This window comes from Meleagris gallopavo, chromosome 3 (assembly GCF_000146605.3).
Source record: "Meleagris gallopavo isolate NT-WF06-2002-E0010 breed Aviagen turkey brand Nicholas breeding stock chromosome 3, Turkey_5.1, whole genome shotgun sequence".
Lineage (NCBI taxonomy): Eukaryota > Metazoa > Chordata > Aves > Galliformes > Phasianidae > Meleagris > Meleagris gallopavo.
In genome coordinates, this window is record NC_015013.2 from 7986893 (window position 1) to 8000919 (window position 14027).

General features: G+C 42.9%; 1 long non-coding RNA gene across 2 annotated transcripts in view; it reads right to left on the bottom strand.

Moving 5' to 3' along the window:
* LOC104910097 overlaps window positions 1-14027 on the bottom strand; it is a 122454-nt gene that overhangs the window by 26203 nt on the left and 82224 nt on the right. Inside the window, exons 5-6 of one of the 2 annotated variants that reach the window (XR_004159129.1) lie at window positions 1626-1763; window positions 1171-1488 (exon numbers count right to left, since the gene is read on the bottom strand). This is a non-coding gene — a long non-coding RNA (uncharacterized LOC104910097). Of the gene's footprint in view, window positions 1-1170; window positions 1764-14027 lie in introns of both variants that reach the window. The other variant, XR_002112955.2, reaches the window with a different exon arrangement.

Genomic DNA, 14027 nt, shown 5'->3' on the forward strand with positions numbered 1-14027 from the left:
TTTTAATGGGTTAATTTTTAAACAGGCTCGACTTAACCTTGCTTCTGGTCAATGGTTACCTGAATCTGAATGAATATGCAGTCCCTGAATAACGCCCCAACGTAACACGTGTGCAACATTTTTAGCACTCAAAGCAACATGGAAACGGCAGAGCTGGGCAAGCATCGCTTTTTTTGACTCCTACAAGGAAAAGGACTGTGTTTCCTCCATCTGAGAAGTTGTGCTTTTTCCTTTTCTTTTTTCCCCTGTGATGTGTCAGGCTGGCAATCTCAAATAGAAAGGAGCAAGTCATTTCTGAAGTTAGCGTGCTCTGTGCAAAGAGGGAGAGGAGAGCCAGGACGCTGTGGAATAGCAACCAGGCTCACGTCTCACCCATGAAACTGCAAAAGAACAACTTTCTGCTTCTTTAGAGCAACTTACCGGATCAATAGCTTGTCCAGGGAGCTGTAAGACATGCAGAAACATGCAACAGTGTGCAAGCTTTATCAGTTAAAAAGGTGCTGTAATGACTTCCTATGCAAACACATAGAAAAATGGATAAATCCAGAAAGGGCTCTCACTTGGTGCATAACAAGGGAACAACTCATTCTATAATGCAGGATGTGATACTTCCCTGCCAAAATCCTATTGCTTGCCCATTATCACGAAGTTTTGACTGAAAACTAACCAACAAAAATCCCTTCTGTGCTGCCTTCCTAAAAGAAAATCCCTTTAAGAAAATTTGCAACATAGAAAACCCCCAGACACCTCACATTTTTTTCCAGAATGACAAGGAAATCTAGTTGTGGTTACAAATGGGCTCAGCATTGTGCAGTTTCACATCATGCGAGTTTTATTACTTTTCAGACTAACTTCAGCATTTTCCCAGCCAGCTGCTGGCAGATGTCTTTTTAGGATTGAGAGCAAACCACTTTGAAAAGAAATTTGTTCATAAACCTTTTTAAAATGGTACAGAAAAATTCTTTTGTATTTCTCATTCCAGCTTGGATGTAACTTTTTTTCTTCCCTTTTTTTTCTTTTCTTTTTTTTTTTTTCCCAGTCTTTAAAAGGAATGAGTCTGAAATGTTAAACAGGTCACACAGTAATTAAGCATCTAACTGAAAATTAAACACACATTCAAAGGCTCAACTAACGGCATATGCTAATTCATAACAGGCATGTGTCACTCACGTTTTTCATGGCTGATCATTAGGATGTAAGCAACCCTGGATCCCATCAAATCCTGAGAAGAAACATAGTTGTCTTTCTGTGGTGCTAAAGGGAGCCCTACACCAGCAAGGCAGTGCTGTGTTCACGAAGCTGATGTGATAGGGCAGGGCAGCTACAGCCCATTGGTGTGCCTGGCATCCAGGTACTGCGGCTGGGGAAGGTCTCTGATCTAGCCAAGAGCCCATGTGCCTGGTCAGGTCCGCAAAGCCGCTCCTCACCCACATCAGCATGAGATCGAATCTGAAGGGCTGTGTTCGGCTTTGGAAGCCCATGTCTCAACTGAAAAGACAGAGAAAAATTTCAGCAAGCCCTCTTCTGTTTAGCCCGGCACCAAATTTATTTCCAGAGACGTGCACAACTTCTTGGCCTTGTGTTACAGAATACTTGTGGTTTGCTCACTTCTTCTTGTCCCTGACCTTTCGTAGCACAGGTTCAGCAGCAGTATCTCAGATACACAAAAGGAATTGAATCCATATTTCCTTTGCAGAGTTGTGTTTGGGTTACTCGCATCACTGTGACAGGTTTCCAGGTGGTAAAGAGCATTTTTCTTTGGCCTAGAGAGAGAGGGGAATGCACAGTGAGATGAAAGGACCTTAGCATGATCTTTATGGAGGTGCAACAGTGGCACAGGAGAGCTGCAATGAACATTGCTGATCTGTATGCAACCTGCCCACCTCCAACTGAAGACTCACTGTGAGCACGCTTGGGATTGCTGGAACAAGAGCTGCAGTACTCTAATAAACTGCAGTTAAAGGAGATCTTTGGCCAATGCTAAGATTGAAGATGGATTAAAGGTGGCTTAGTTCAATCTTTGCTCCCTTATCCTGAATTTCATGGGATCAGCACAGGTAAGGACTGAGTGCTAAGATATTATTTACTGCCTTTTGGATTTGCTGTTACAGGGAGTTCAAAAACAGCATGACCTGGCTCTTCCCAACTCCCACTGCACCTAATAAGTGCTCAGACTTCACAACATGCCAGATACCTGCAGCACCGAGACAGGAAACCCACACATCACCTCCCAAGCAATTTTTACATTGTGTTGAGACTTTTATCCTTTTTCAACAAAAAAACCCAAATGTTTTCAATGGTATAGTTTCTGGATTACTCTAGTTGGGGTTGGAGAACCTTGCTTGGTCTCTTCAACTTACGACTGGCAGATAGCTAGACAGGAGAAGAGATATAAAAACTGAGACTGTTACCACTGCACATTCATTAGCACACACATTTCTGTACAAGAGAAGCTTTTCCCTAAAAACATCTCTATAGCACTGATGCTACTGCAGAAGTCTCAACTACTACTGCTTGGTTTTTAATGTGGCTTCACAGTTCCTGTTGGTCCAGAGGATCACGCTCTACCTGGCTAGATGGTTGAAACATGTGGAAAGGAACATGCAGTACATATAGCAAAACTGGAGGATGCATTTTGGTTCCATTTACCTTTCTCCTTCCTTCTCTGCCCTCTTCTCTGCCCCAAAGAGCACTGAAATAAGCCTGATGTGGGAAGTCGAGGAAGTCAAAACTTATACAGGTGGAACTGAAAGCAGAAGAGGTTCAAAAACCTATGCATATGTATCACCACTAATGTTTCTAACCAACTTGCTTAGCTGACCACCACTGGATTTACAGTCCTAATTTAGTGTTTTACACTTCCTACACTCAGAACGCCAAACTATGTCATCTCACTCAGGAGCCAAAAGAGCATGTCCCTCCATCTCATTCATTCAAGAGACAAGTAGCACAATAGCTGGCTTAGCCTGAAACTCTCCATGCCCCAAGGCCATGAGTGTACCTGGATTTTATACACCATGATCTTCATAACCTTAGCTCAGCAACACCCATATATATGTATCCTTCAGCTTAAAGTACGTGAGTTTTTCTTGTGTTGGCACTGATAAAAAAAATGCTAATCCTTCTGGGATTAGTCAAATGGGGCTTAAAAACCCTCTCAGGTGCTTTTCAGTTGCAAGATTTTCCTGGCAAGTGCGGACACTGGTCTCAGTCATTATTTCCCACAGAATCTAAGCTTTAATAAGAAAAAAAATCAGACTCACAGTAGCAAAATAACTTTTTCAAGTTCATACCCAATGCAAACTGTTGCAACACTGGCTTGCTGAATTTGCAGAGAAGCAGCTCTTGTGTCTGTGCTGTTCCTCCATCCCAGCACCGAATGAAATTACTGAGAGGACATCCTGATCTCTTGGGGGGTCCGTGTGCTGCACAGAGCAGCCCAGCAGCCCCTTAACTTCATGCTGAAGCTTGTGAAAGCTGGAACCAGAGGCAGGAACGGACACTGGAATGATTCACAGGAGATAAAGATCCTGAAAGAAGGAGGCTGGAGGAAAGGATGAGTAACAGAAATAGCTTGCTTGTTTCCTCTTCAGAAAAGCAAGGAGAGCGAGAGATGCTGAAATGAGAACGTACTTTTTTCTCATGTGGCTACCAGGAAGTTGACAGGAAAAGAAAGGCCTGCTCTTGTTCAACAACTAGAAATGGGAGCTTCGCCCTGAGCAGATACTTACTGACTATTAAATGAACCAAGGAACTGTATCTCCAAGCACGGTCCCGCAGCCATTTCCTTGCAGGAAGTCCCCAGAACTGGTAGGAGCAAGGGACTGAGCTTCTTGGGAGGACAGTAATAGTTTATGACAGAAGTTGTCTGGCCTTCATGCAGGGGTGAGTTCCCAAATCAATCTTGCAGGTACATTTCTTGAGAACTTTTCACTGATCTAAAACTGCACCAGTTTTCTTCTATTTTGTGCAGTGAAATGGTGAATGTCAGCTTGGTGAGTATTCTTTTTATTCCACTACGTTATGCTTTTTCAATGAAAATAATTACTAAAAAATAATAATGTTTGCTGGAATGTACTATTATTTCAGTATTCGTCATACCCTAATTCAGATTGCTCTTCCCTGGACCACTGTCTTATTCATTCACCTGAGAAACACAACAGCCCTGCTGGTACCTCAGCGGTCCCTGGGACTCACACAGTCACTCAAAGAGAGACTTTCCTCTATGTAAATAATGTAAATTAATCTTTTTCTTTTTTTGCACTCCATTTGATTTGGCTTAAGCCACATAATGCAGAGTTCTATCCCATCTGTCTCACTTAATTACAGTAATTGCAGAACCTAAATTTGCTTCCAAACATCATTAATTAATATTATACTACAGGATGGGTGGGTAAGGGGGGACAACTCCTCTATTTCCGATTCCTAAAATCCCCCAGTCAAACCAAAACAAGGTCTGGAAGATTTTGCATTAGTTTTCAATGTCAGTGTTGAGGACTTAATAACCACAGAATGTGCTCTATGATCTTTAATAACTTCATATCATAAGCAAACATTGTTTGCTGGCCAACATTTTTGCTAAAAACATCTTAACTTGAATTCTTCTTTGTGCCAACGTACAGGAGACTTTGCTCCAAGTAGGAAAATTTACATAACAGGATACATAAGCCCTGTATGCTGTACTTAATTAGATTTTTTTCTTTTTCTTTTTTTTTTTTTTGAGCAAAGTGTTACCAGTGTCTGAATTAAGCCTCAGATAATACTGCTTTAGATAGAGCAATCTGAATCAACCACATGTAAAATCAACTACATGTAACCCTATCGGGCCACAGGTTGGGGGGGGAAGGGAGAAGCCATCTAGCGGACAAAAATGTAATTATTTACCAGAAAACATTTTCCTGCATAAAGCTTTTGTTGAAGAGATGGGGGTTTTTTTATGTCACTCTATCATCTGCAGTACCACTTCTCCATGAATCCTCTGGAAGCCACTGGGAAAACAGAGTTTACTGGAGAGTGACAGCATAGATCTCTCAGCACAGGTTGCTGGCAGATTCTGAGATTAGCAATCGTCGTAAAACTTACCATCAGTTCTGTTCCTCCTGTCCCTCGCACTGAAATTATCCGTGTATTTCTTACAGTGCCGTGAGGGTCACCAGCCGACTGACTGAGCGTCTTATCGTTAGATGCAACACTCTGTGCCAAGGAGACTGGTGTTGCCACAGGGTTTAAATAGCTGAGCTAGTATTTAAATGTCTGTCCCCTCTGATCTCTGCAAAATGAGAAGAGACTTTGTGACTGCACACAGACAGCTGCACAGTGCCCAGAGCGCTCTGCAGGCCGCAGCAAACCTCCTCTCCTCACAGGTAGTGGCGCAGCCCATGCAGCAGCACCCAGCTTCTCTCTAACATAAAGAGAAGCAGGGGGAATGAGGATCTCTCCTCTCGATGCCATTTGTGGCACTCAGGCCTGTGCTGAAAGGCTGCCTATCAGCACTGTGGTGGGCTGTGCAGCTGGTTCAGTACCTGAACGTACCCCCAGCAAACTAGCTGCTGTGCATGGCTCTCTGCTTCCTTTTCTGCTTGTCACTATGGGGGAATAAAGCCAACAGCTTTTTTATGCTGTAGTCTTGGAGGCCCAGCCCCAAATTCATTCTCCTCTGCCATGAAGTTCACAGCACTAATCTTGAAGAGCAGATAATGATCAGCCATGCCCGGGCAAGCCGCAGTACTGAAGCCAAAGTATAATTTCTGTGGGATTACAACAACACAAACCACCATCATCAGAGACTGCACTGCAATGATGCAAGCAAACATCTGTAACTCCTGCTGCTCCAGGCGAAACACGGATGTGGGATTAGTAGACTGTCACTTGGAGCCTGCTCTGACTGCAGCTTTCATTCCCCTGTCCGCACTGCTTTGGCTTGACCCAAGACACAACTCCAGATACATTAGCCTTCCATTAGAATTAAAAACAAAGAACCTCAGTCTTTCTGAATAATTTGTTTAGGAGCATCCATGCAACAATTTTCACCCAGGCCACCTTTGCAGTGGCAAGCTTCTACCAGGAGCTCTCCAGGGCTTCCCTTTTCCATTAACCCTGCACGGTGCTGAGCTGCACCATACTGCAGCAGCCTCTCTCCTATGTTTGTTCCAGCGTGAGGAATATCCCATGCATCACTCCTGACAGAGCCACCTCGCCACGCTCAGATGATTCCTGTGTTGCTGGGTTATGGGACAAGGGAACAGCAGCTCCCCAACTATCTTTCATAGACCTTCTCCGCTGTCTCCTATTCATCCCCTTCCTAATGAATCACAGCCTTTTCTCTCTCCTCATAATAACCAAATAAGGATTTCAGAGTTTGGCCCATTCAGTACATTCTGTGTTTTAATACAGACAAGAATGGAATACAAAATACTGCCAAAAGTTTAGCAGCAGGGGCAACCTTTCTGCTATTTGCATGTCTACAGTTCCCAGTTCAACAATGCCGACTCGCTGTTACGCACAACCTCAAGGCAAGGAATTCATAAACAATAATAATAACTACCCAACTGGCCATGCAAATTGCAGGATGGCAGAGAGCAGAAAAATGCTGCTTTGCTCCCTCACAAAGCTTGCAGCATAAACTTTGCGCTGTCAGTTTAAAACTTTGGCATATGCGTCTGCAAATGGGGAGGAACCCATTTTCAGATACTTGTGAAATATAAACTTCAGTTGTTGCCAAGCTCACAGATAGATTTGCTCCTTTTTATTTTTAAGTTTCCTGAATCTGTGAAGAAACCCACAAAGCCGTTTTAGAGCTGTGTAGCTATGAAAAATGTACACGCTTCTGGTTTTTTTAAGCAACATGCTCAATCATTGTAATTATTCCTTGAGAATGCTTTTTAAAAAACAGAACCATGGCTATTTTTCACAGCTACAAAACCCTAAAACAGCTCTACAGCTTTCTGTGAAACTTAACAAAAAAAAATAATATGCCTTTCAGCTAAGAACAGTAAAAATAGATCAAAAACCAATTAGCTGGACCACATGGCAGAAGACAGGTGTGCTTTGGATGTGGTATTTATACAGAAACCAGATAATCATTTTTTCACTTTTACAGATTCCTGAGGACTAAAAATATCACAGGCCTCCCTTCACAGAAGCCCACTGCATCCAGTGAAAACACTGTCCACGCAGAGAATAACCTGAGGATGCAGCCTGAGACATTTTGTCTTGCCTCCTCTGAAACTGAATTAACATTAAAAGCAGCAGACTGATGGGTGAATTATGGTAACAAGCCTTCAAAAGCAAGTCAACTCCTTTAGAAAGTGCAGCCAGAAAGAACGCCAGAAACACTGAAACCAATTAAGGCTGCTTTAGTGTTACACCTGTTTAAATGAATGCCAAATCCAGCCCAGAATTATTTACATTATGTTATTAACAAAAGGACATATGAGTAATGGGAAAATAGAAGTGGTTTATGCAAAACAGGCTCTGCTGAAACCAGCTGTAAACCTCAGGTACTTGCAGCAGATAACAGAGGCTGTAGCCAGATGTGTTACTGCCCTGGGTCAGACAGAGGGACTCTGTATTCCAAGCCCCGCCAGCTGCCTGTCACTGTCCCCAAGCTGCCCGGTGTGTGCCAGAGTAAATACTCACATAATTGCTCCTTATGAAATTCAGTTGGAATGATCTTCCCCATCTTCTAACAGAAGTTATTTTTTTAAATGATATTGTTTAAGCAGGCAGAGATCTAGGGACTGATCATACAGGAGACTGCTGTGAGATCTGCAGAGGCAAATGGTGGGGGACAAACAAATGGCTGGGAGCATCAATCTCTTCCCCAGGCTGTGGTCTTACTGAAAAAAGAGAGACTGGGACATTGTTCCTGTAGCTTACAACCCCTTCGTTCCTGCCCACTCTCCCCACTGTATGAGACACTGCATGCATGAAAACCTAGGACAGGCAAGCAAGGGACATGGCTCCAAATGCAAGGCTGGGAGCTGGAAGTGACCAAAGGAATCCACTGAAGTTGTCCAGCAAAAGGAACACCTGCAGGCCTCAGAGCCCTGTTGTACCTTTGTCTTGCCTTTAGGATCTTGTCCTGTTTCTGATGGTGCTGACCAGCGGCTAAAAACTGAAAGACCTTCTGCAGAAGGTTTCCAAAACTACTTCCTCACTAAGCCCATCTTCTCATTGAAAATGCACAGCTATCTCATGCAGATGACTTCAGTTACAATTCCCTGACACTTAGGTTAAGCATAAATCCCTTTCCTCTAAATACAGCCTTTTGTGATGCATCTACTTTAACTGATTCAGAAATGATTTCTCAACCCAGCAGAAAATCAAGCTGTCTCTTTTACTTTCTGCAAGCACATTCAATGGATTTGACCTTGAGATAACTATTGTCCATTCCTGTCACAGCCAGAATACACATAATTCACTTCGAGCATTTGTTTAAGTCAGCAATATGACAGAAAAAGACATCTCTATATTTTTACACTAAAAAAGCCTTACAAAAGAGCTATTCTGTATAAAGAAGGTACATAACAAAGAATAGCAAGTTTTCACAATTTTGCTTCCAGTTTCACTAGGGCAGCAAAATGAAGTGGCTCTGCTCCATCCCCACACCTAACACACGCACTACACAGATAAGAAAAGACAGGTTTTACAACACGTTGGATAAACTGCTGCTCCCCATTACCGCTGGGAAAACTAAGAACGGAAATAAAAGTTGTATAACAAGCAGCAGAGCACAGAACCAACAAAAAAAGCACAATTCAATGCTGTGCTCAATGCACATCTCAGAGGACTTTGCTGGATCCTCGCTCTCTCCTAAAGAAGTGCTCATTCCAGGAGTGGTTGAACACCGCAGAGTGATCATGGGCTCCAACAGAAGTCTGTGAATACGTTCCCAAGAAGCTCCCAACTGTGCTTCAAAACCCAAGATGACTGCCATTTAAGGTTCTTGAGGGCTGAAAGAGCTTACACATAAGATTTTCCTCTTGAAACCAAGAACATCAGGACCCAGAAAGAGTTCCAGCTGATTTTCCAAGCAGTGAGTGACTGGCTTTCTTAAATACAGCTGCTTTCTTCATTAGAAGACTAAAAATAGTTCTGCTCCTAGCAGGCTGACTTCCTCTTAAGCGTTCTGCCATATCCATGTGTGTATTTCATTCAGGGTTTCTGCATGTCTACGCCACTGTGATTCTATTTCAGCCTTTAAGTACATTCAAGAAATTTTTCATTTCCCTCTTCCATATTCACTCCAGATGTCCTGAACTGTCCAAAACTGTTTCATGTTAGGAGAATTTGTAGGGATATTCTGGCATTCACACTGCTTGCATCTGCTTCAGTGCTTTTAGGAAAGATCAACTTTCTTCCCCAACTGCTAGCAAACACGGACAACAAGTTTATGGTTTTTAAACATCCATGATTAACAGTAGATGCTTTGCTTGTTTCTCATGCAGAAAGAATAACTAAATACTACCTTATCAAACTTCCTTTTTTTTTTTTTTTTCTTTTTTGCAATAGATGCTAGAGTGAGAAAACTGAGGAACTGAAATATTTCCATATGTCTCAGAAAGCATACTGCAACGGCAGTGCACACTTCTTCACAGCGCTGTGCCAGCATGCAAAAACCCTGTTTTGAAAAGATATCCAGACGGAGAGCTGGGAGACTGTTGAAGCACACGTTGCAGTGCTCCTCTCAATACCAGTCACCTTGTTTTCCAGACTATGCAAAAACTGTGCACTGCTGCTCTCTTCTAGCTCTCAGGGTGGCTGTGAAAATCAAAGAGGAGGGTAGAATCAAACACAGGAAGGTAGAGGTATATCCTTATGTTTCCCCTTAACATTAAGTTTCTATAGAAACATAGAATGGGTTGCAGGGAACCTCAGAGATCATCTGGTTCCAACCCTTCAGCCATGGACAAGGCAGACACCCACCAGATCAGGTTGCAGAGGCCTTGAACACCTCCAGGGATGGGACATTCACAACATCCCTAGGCAATCTGTTCAAGTGCCTCACCACGCTCTGAGTAAAGAATTTCTGCCCGGCATGTAACTTAAATTTCCCCTTTTTTAATTTAGGACCATTCCTCCTTGTCCTATCACTATCAGCCCATATAAAAAGTTGGTCCTCCTCTCATTTATAAGCTCCCTTCAAGTACTGGAGGGCCACAATGAGGTCTCCCTGGAGTCCTCTCCACGCTAAACAAGCCCAACTCCTTCAACCTCTCTTCATAGAAGAGATGCTCCAACTCTTTGATCATCTACATAGCCCTCCTCCGGATCCTCTCCAAAAGCTCCATATCTTCCCTGTGTCAGGGGCCACAGGCCTGGACACAGTACTCCAGATGGAGCTTCACGAGGGCAGAGTAGAGGGGGACAATCCCCTCCCTCTCCCTGCTGCCACCCCCTTTTGATAGGGGCAGCCTAGGATACTGTTGGCTTCCTGAGTTGCACTGGTGGATCATATACAGCTTTTCATCCAACAGGACTCACAAGTCCTTCTCCGCAGGGCTGCTCTCAAGGAACCTATCTGCACTCATGCCTGGGATTGCTCCAACTCAAGTGCAACACCTTGCACTTAGCTTTATTAAACTTCATTCAACTCTCATGTGTCCACTTTTCAAGGCTGTTGAGATCCCTATGAATGGCATCCCTTCCTTCTATTTTATCAACTGCACTACTCATCTTGGTCTGTCACCAGCAAACTTGCTGGGGGTGCGCTCGTTCCCACTGTCTATATCATTCATAAAGATTTTGAAGAGCACTGCTGCCACGACAGACTCCCAGGGGACACCACTCATGACCAGCCTCCACTTGGACATAGATATGTTGACCACAATTGTCTTGCTGTGACCATACAACCAACTCTTTGTTCACTGACTAGTCCAGCCTTCAAATCCATATCTCTCCAATTTAGAGATGAGGATATGATGTGGGTCCTTGTCAAAGGCCTTGCACAAGTCCTGATAGATGACATCAGTTGACCTTCCTTTGCCCACCAATGCCATCACTCCATCACAGAAGGCCACCAGACTGATCAGACATGATCTGCTCTTGGTGAAGCTACACTGGCTGTCTCAGATCTCCTCCTTGTATCACAGGTACCTTAACATCTCTTCCAAGAGGATCAGCTCTGTGGTCTTCCCAAGCACAAGTATGAGGCTCACCAGCCTGTAGTTCCCCAGGTCTTCCTTTCTCCCTTTCTTAAAATTGGGAGTTATTTGTCCTTGTCCCTTTTTTCAGTCACTAGGGTTTTTGTTTGACAGCCATGGCTTTTCAAATATGATGGAGAGTGGCTTGGTAACCACATCAGCCAGTTCTTTCAGGACCCTAGGATGCATATTGTCTGGCCCCATAGACTGATACACATCCAGCCTCATGTGGCAGTTTCAAACTCTTACAGTGGAAGGGATTTTGCTTCCCACTGTTTCCTCATGGAGGTTCAGGGACATGAGAGGTATGGGAAGCCTGGCTGCCAGTGAATACCAAAGCAAAAAACTCACTGAATACCACAGCCTTCTCCATGTTTGTTGAAGCCAGTTCTCCCTCCTCATTTATCAGAGGGGTACATTCTCCTTAGCCTGTCTCTTCTGACCATTGTATGTAAAGAATCCCTTACTGTTTTTTCATATCCCTTGCCAAGTTCAGTTACACGTGCATCTAAATTTTCCTGATCCCATCTCTGCATGTCCAGACAGCATCCCTGCATAGCTCCCATGGTACTCATCCCTGCTTCAACGGTCTGTACTTTTCCTTCTTATTCCTCAGTCTGACCAGCAGGTCCTTGTTCAGCCATGCTGATTTCCTACCTCCTCTGCTTGATTTCTTATACTGGGTGATGGAGAGCTCTTGTGCTCTCAGAAAAGTGTATTAAAGAGTTACCATCCCTATGTTCCTAAGAACGCTTTCCCAGGTGTCCTTAGGAACCACCTCCTCCAAAAATTCCTTAAACATGCTTGGTTCTATGTAGCTCTGAAGGGTTCTTGAAGACCCAGATCTAAACTAAGAGCCTGTGGCATGCGTTCAGTGTTGGACAAACTGCATTAACATTAGACTGGCACACCAATGATAGTCTTGCACTGTTAGAGAAATGCATTTGCTTCTGCACCAGGAAAACTTCAGAGGTCATACCCAGCCACTGCTCAGCATTCCCAGAAACCAATGGAAAAGTTCTTAAAGCTTTGTTAAGAACTTCACAGATATCCCATGGATTTAAAAGGATGCAGCCCTTGAGATAAGAGATAAAAATTTTCTTCCCTAGGAAGATCAGCAAGAGGGACATTAGGGATCAGCTCCACGGTGGATGAGGAGCCAGAACTTAGCAGAGCTGAATCCCCCAGCTCCCGTGACTGCAAGGAAACTTCTGCCAATCCCAATACTCTTTTCTCTTGAATTCCTGAACATGACTCTCCACATTGCTTTACAACTCTGAACAGTATACTTTGCAACAATGGGAACACCAGTTAAACCAATTCCTAAAATTCAAATCAGGAATTTACTTTTCCAAAGCTTTAGCTTTAAAGTATCATGCACTTCACTGAATCAGTCCAGGATACAGCTGTGAAACAACAGTTTTCTAGTACTCAAGATATTTCTAGAGAAAAAGGATTTGCATAAACATGATGAAACACTGGTAGCATTTCTGCCCAACCTTAATCTTCTTCCAAGTGTAGATGTGTTATCTAATGAACTTAAACAAGTACAACCCTAATACAGATAAGCTGGTTACAAAATTTTCATGCTGGGGAAGATAATTTAAAGAGAACTCCAAGTCTTGTTTTTAGTCTTGAGTTGCAATCATGTGGATTACTAAATGTGTTGAGAATGCAAAGTGTTGAGAATCCCCAATCCTTTCTTACCCTATTTGCTTCTAGAAGAGCTGAGGTTGGTTCCAACCTCACAGTCTCAGGTCAGAAGTTGTTCTGAGAATGGTACTGCTTTGGACTTCTTGAAGAGAAAAGGGAAAGTAGAAATATGAAATATGAATATCCAGAAAGCTGAAAAACTCATCTAACTCCTCCCTCCCGTCATCTAACTCCTCCCTCAAATGTACACTAGGTAATACCACCCTGAATAAAATAGTCTTGGCCATTTGTTATGCTACTAAAAAAACCTCAGGTTTCAGCCCCCTCTTTCTTCATAAATAGGAAATAACTCACAAGAAGCCAACTCAAGTACAAAGTAAATTCATCTGGATATATTTTGCTCTAAACTGTGCTGCTGCACTCTCATGGCAATGCCAACCAAGAACAAAACTTGGCTTGCTGTATCCTTTCCCTCTAAATGTCTTGTTCTGACCAAACAACTATTCTGTTTTCTGATTAAACACTATATGGAGTGTGTTAATTTCTGCTTCAGCTGATTTTGCTACACTAAATGCAAATGCTTCCTGTACTTATGAATACAATCTGTTCATAGTGAATAGTTTAGAAAATCTGGCTGAGTTAAAACAGCAACAGTATCCATGTGGGACCAATCTTCCCTGGACAACTCTTGTACTTTGATTCATAAATTCTTTCCATAGGAAGTATCTGTGGAAAATCTCCAGCACATCCAGAAATGCAGAACTCTGTTGTTTGAGTTATTATAAGTCCTGCATACTTACTGCTTCTCCCTTTATTTTTTAATTTATATAAGCATTGGCCCTTGGGTTCATATGAGACACTTCTATGCCTATTTTTCATTACTATAGAATGTGTATTTTAATAACTGCAGTACCATCCATCATGCAGTGCATCCATGCACTACCACATGAACCTATTAAAAAACAACTTCCAGTTCTGAAAAACCTTATTTCTGTACCTCTTCACCTGCTGCTATCATTCTGTATATTTGACCTGTGGAATAAAGATCCACTTGTTTGATTATGAGGTAAATGTACCACTATCTGGCTTAGAGAACAGTATGTCAGGAAATGACAAAAAAAGTCCTGTAAGAGGTGAGGGTCACAGCAGTGAGCAATGGTAAATCTACAAAGGAATGACTAAGACCCATAGTATTCATGATCCAGCACGTATGGAGCAGAAGAGCACTGG